Here is a 6,000-nt window from a genome sequence, read left to right on the forward strand (position 1 = left end):
TGAGTTGTCAATTCAACCACACCTAGAGATTAATTATCTACAGCAACGTGATCAGTAGCAAAGTAGTATGGTATTTTTGATAGTAGTAGCCACAACAATAGTAACAGTAACAATGATAGCAGTAGTTTTGTAGCAAGTGCAATAGTAACAATAGCAATAGTAACTTAGGAAGATCAACATGTAGGAAAATGGTAGGCATTGGATCGGTGATTCGTTGGATGATATTCATCATGAGACATTCATAACCTAGGGTAATATGGCACTAGCTCCAGTTCACAAATATAATGTAGGCATGTATTCCGTAAATAGTCATACGTGCTTATGGAAAGAACTTGCATGACATCTTTTGTCCTACCCTCCCGTGGAAGCGAGGTCCTATTGGAAACTAAGGGATATTAAGGCCTCCTTTTAATAGAGAACCAGAACAAAGCATTAGCACACGGCGAAAACGTGAACTCCTCAAACTACGGTCATCATCGGGAGTGGTCTCGGCTATTGTCACTCCGGGATTGCCGGATCATAACACGTAGTAGGTGACTATAACATGCAAGATCGGATCTGGAACATAGATATAATGGTGATAAGATAGACGGTTCATATCTGAAATCATGGCACCCGGGCCCAAAGTGACAAGCATTAAGCATGGCAAAGTCATAACAACATCAATCTTAGAACATAATGGACACTAAGGATCAGGCCCTAACAAAACTAACTTGATTACATGATGAATCTCATCCAACTCCTCACCGACCAGCGAGCCTACGAAGGGATTACTCACTCCTGATGGGGAGCATCATGGAATTGGCGATGGAGAAGGGTTGGTGATGATCTTTGACCTTGGGACCGATAGATAAGAAGGCAAGGCAGAAGAACCAATTGAATCGCGGAGAACAGGTAGCTCCGGCATGTGAACTTGTCGAACCATTCAACTATACTGTATATCGATTGGCCACATCAATGCATTTCACCTCGGAACTTGTACTTGGGAAGATCGAAGATCCCCCTCTTTGGAGACCCAAAAAGACTCCAGATCTGGCCTCCCGATGAAGAACAGGAGACGGCGGCGGCTTTGTCTCGTGAAACATGATAATTCTTTCTCCCTTATTTTTTTGGAAAAATAGGATTTTATAGCGTCGGTTTCAGGGTTTGCGGGGCCACCAGGTGGGGAAAACCCACCTGGGCGCGCCTGCAGGGGGTGGCGCGCCCTGGTGGGTTGTGCCCACCCAGGTGTCCCCCTCCGGTGGTTCTTGGCTCTAGAAATTATCTTTTATTGTATAAAAATCCTCGCAAATTTCGTTCCATTCCGAGAACTTTTATTTCTGCACAAAAACAACACCATGGTAGTTCTGTTGAAAACAGTGGTAGTCCGGGTTAGTTTCATTCAAATCATGCAAATTAGAGTCCAAAACAAGAGGAAAAGCGTTAGTAAAAGTATATACGATGGAGACGTATTAGAATCCTCCTGAGATCCCAAGGGAGAAGCTCGCGTGGTTCCGGGTTCTCTGGAGGCACCCATACTGCGTCTGAACGCCCGAGCGAGATTTGATCACCGCTGGTGTGGCAGGTCGCGATGCCGGATGTAGCCAGGAGATGAAAACTTCCCGAGGCCTGGGGCCGAGGACCATATTTGCCTATCGGCTCGCTCAAGAGCATCACGCGAAGACCCGAACGCTAAAGCCTTGGTGAGACGCGAGTGTGGGTGGACTTGCAGCTGTTGTTGCAACATCACCGGGTTTGCCCCGTGTGCAACACCGCGCCCAGCCCCCGGTCGCGTGGTGCGAGGGAGTGAACAATGGGCAATTGTTACTTCCGAAACAAGATTGAAGAGGTACAACACCGCAAGAAGCAACAAATCCTGACCCCCCATTTGAATAAAGACGCGGAAATTTCAACTTCATTTCAAGAAATAACAAATTTTGGTTACAAGAGGAAGCAAAGAACAGCCGCCTCCAGCACCTACGCTAGTCTTCTAGTCTTCCTACCAACGCGAAGCATGGGGCCTCCACTGGGCGTGGGTGTAGTCGCTGATTGACCGTGTCATCCGCTAGCGCGGAGCATGGGGCCACTTGGGCATGGGTGGGAGCCCCCGTGAGGACCAGGGGCGGCACTCAGGAGACTCTGGGGGCGTGTATAGGCCCCCTCATTATTACGTGGGAGTGTCACAGGTAGAACTTTCGGAGGTGCTGGATGTTCCAAACATTCTGGATGGGGACCCCGTCCTACGTCTCCAGGCATACGACGCTAGGCCTGGAGACGTGGGCGATCCTGAATGGGCCCTCCCACATGGGCGAGAGCTTGTGAAGGCCCTCCCTGGAAAGGACCCACCTCAGGACAAGGTCTCCCACCTCGAGGGTTCGGGAGCGGACGCTGCGGCAGTGGTAACGCCGCAGCGCCTGCTGGTACCTCACTGCTCGGAGTGAGGCTTGGCGACGGGCTTCCTCCCCAAGCACGAGATCTGTTCCCTGCGAGGCATCCTAATGGGCCTCGCAGAATGCCAGGACTAGCAGGGAGCGATGCCTTACCTTGTGTGGGAGGACCGCCTCGGCCCCTTAGACGAGGAAGAACGAGGTCTCGCGGGTGGGCTTAGTCATAGTGGTACGGATGGACCACAACACGGACTGAAGCTCACCGAGCCAACCCCTATCGCATGCCTCAAGCTTCTTCTTGAAGCTCCTCGCCTTGAGGCCCCTTAGGACCTCCGCGCTGGCGTGATCGGACTGGTTATTGCTCCGTGGATGAGCCATGGAAGCGTAGCATATCTGCGTTCCAAGGTTAGCACAATACGTCCTGAAGAGGTTGCTTGTGAATTGGGAGCCATTATCAGTAATGATACGGTTGGGGACACCAAAACGTATCACGAGGCCCTTTATGAACTTGACGGCTGAGCCAGCAGGGATGGTGTGTACGGGCTCCACCTCCGCCCACTTAGTGAACTTGTCGATGGCGACATAAAGGTAGCGATATCCACCGGCTGCTCGAAGGGGAAGGGCCAGGATATCCAGCCCCCAGACCGCGTATGGCAATGAGAGCGGGATGGTCTGGAGACCTTGCGCCGACTGATGAATTTGCTTGGTGTGGAACTGGTAGGCCTCGCAGGATCGCACCAACTCGGTGACGTCACTGAGCGCGACCGGCCAGTGGAAACTGATGCAGAACACCTTGCCCATGAGGGTGCGCGATGATGAGTGATGCCCGCAGTCCCCGACGTGGATATCAGCCAGCAACTCGGGCCCTTGTTCTTCGGATATGTGATACGTCTCCATCGTATCTCTAATTTTTGATTTTTTCATGCCAATATTATTCAACTATTACATACTTTCGGCAACTTTTTATATAATTTATTTGGACTAACTTACTTATCCAGTGCCCAGTGCCAGTTCCTGTTTGTTGCATGTTTTTGTATCACAGAAAATCCATATCAAATGAAGTCCAAACGTGATGAAACTCTACGGAGAATTATTTTGGAATATTTGTGAATTATAGGAGGTGGAATCAACGTAAACGGAGGCCCAAGGCCACCAAAACCCACCAGGGCGCGCCACCAGGCCCAGGCGCGCCCTGGTGTACCATGCCCTCCTTGAACATCGGTTAGAGCTATACTTCGGGTGCAAGGAAGCTTATATCCAGAAAAAAATCGTGTAAAAAGATCAGCGCAATCGGAGTTACGGATCTCCGGAAATTTAAGAAACCGTGAAGGGCCAGATCTGGGGAGCGCGAAATAGAAGAGAACAGAGAGGGAGATCCAATCTCGAAGGTACTCCCGCCCCTTTGCCGCCATGGAGACCATGGACCATAGGGGGAACGCTCCTCCCATCTAGGGGGGAGGCCAAGGAAGAAGAAGAAGGAGGGGGGCTCTCTCCCCCTCTCTCCCGGTGGCGCCAGAGTGCCGCCGGGGCTAGGATCATGATGACGATCTACATCAACAACCTTGCTACTGTTAACACCAACTTTATCCCCCTCTATGCAGTGGTGTAACACCCCTTCTCTCCGCTGTAATCTCTACTTAAACATGGTGCTCAACTCCATATACTATTTCCCAATGATCTATGGGTTAATCGTGATCTTGGTTGGTATGATTGTATATTTTATTTTTGGTGTTGTCCTATGGTGCCCTCTGTCTCATGCAAACATGAGGGGCCCCCGCTATAGGGTGTTACAATATGTTCATGGTTTGCTTATTGTCAGTGTTGCGGGGGTGACAACAGCCTAAACGTTGATAAGTGGGTCATGGCGTATGGGAGTAAAGAGGACTTGATACTTAATGCTATGGTTGGGTTTCATGACCTTAATGATCTTTAGTAGTTGCGGATGCTTGCTAGAGTTCCAATCATAAGTGCATATTATCCAAGTAGAGAAAGTATGTTAGCTCATGCCTCTCCCTCATATAAAATTACAAGAATGATTACCGGTACTTGTTATCGATTGCCTAGGGATAAATGACTTTCTTGTTGGCAAAAGCAATCCACTTTTACTACTGCATTTTATCCGTAGTTTTATTCTTGCAAAATAGTTCCATACTTGTTCTAGGTAAAGCAAACGTCAAGTGTCCGTAGAGTTGTATCGGTGGTTGATAGAACTTGAGGGAATATTTGTTCTGCCTTTAGCTCCTCGTTGGGTTCGACACTCTTATTTATCGAAGAAGGCTACAAAGGATCCCCTATACTTGTGGGTTATCAAGACCCTTTTTCTGGCGCCGTTGCCAGGGAGCAATAACGTGGGGGTGAATATTCTCGTGTGTGCTTGTTTTCTTTATCGCTAAGTAGTTTTTATTTCATGTTCTAAGTTGTTCTCTATCTTTAGTTATGGATATGGAACACGAAACACCAAAAAAATTAGTGGTACTTGCTACTCATGGAGATGGGGAACCTCCTAAAACCCTCGATGCTCGTTATGTGAAAAATATTATGCACTATTTTGATAATCCGGAGAAAACCCCATTCAACTATATAATGGGAGTAACATTGGATCAACGTGAATACTTTAGGGATTATCGCTTGACACAAAAAGGGAAACTTTTATGGGATCAAATTTATATGTTGCATTGGTATGCTCGGGATTTATGCTTGAGATATGATTTTACTTGTTGCTCTAGGATGAATGCTCCACACCTTCCCTTTTCATGCAAATTTACTGATAATGAAACCTTGGCTTCTTAAGCTAATGGTATATATGATTATTATGATGTGGAATGAATAGAAGAATTTGTTGCTTTAAAGGGTGCTTATGAAATTGAATCTTTGTTTTAAAGTATGAAGCTTTTGATGATGATGTTTATAGACCTGAAAATGTTGCTATCCTTAAATATTGCTATGATAATTGCAAATACAATTCTGATATTGATGCATTTATTGAGAGAGTCTCCTCTGTCCAAGAAGAGACTAATGTTTTGTAGGAGTCTATGGAAGAAGGAATTGATGACATTGTGAGCTCATTGGATGAAAAAGATGATGAGGAGAGCGAAGAACAAAAGGAGGAAGAGCGGATTAGCTACCCGTGCCTACCTTCTAACGAGAGTAACTCTTCAACTCATACATAATTTAATGTCCCTTCGTTCTTACCGAAGGATGAATGCTATGATAATTGCTATGATCCTGTTGATTCGTTTGAAATATCCCTTTTTGATGATGCTTGTGGCCAAGATGCCAATATGAACTATGCTATTGGAGATGAACTTGCTATCGTTCCTTATGTTAAACATGAAATTGTTGCTATTGCACCCACACATGATAGTCCTACTATATTTTTGAATTCTCCAAACTACACTATATCGGAGAAGTTTGCTCTTATTAAGGATTATATTGATGGGTTGCCTTTTACCGTTGCATGTGATAATTTTGATGAATATAATATGCATTTGGTTGCTGCTCCTACTTGGAATTATTATGAGAGAGGAACTACATCTCCACCTCTCTATGTTTCCAACATGATAAATTACAAGAAACTACTTATGCTATGTATTGGCCTTTACTTGATGTGCATGAATTGTTCTTGTATGACATG

Source organism: Triticum aestivum, chromosome 6B (genome assembly GCF_018294505.1).
Source record: "Triticum aestivum cultivar Chinese Spring chromosome 6B, IWGSC CS RefSeq v2.1, whole genome shotgun sequence".
In the NCBI taxonomy this organism is placed as follows: Eukaryota; Viridiplantae; Streptophyta; class Magnoliopsida; order Poales; family Poaceae; genus Triticum; species Triticum aestivum.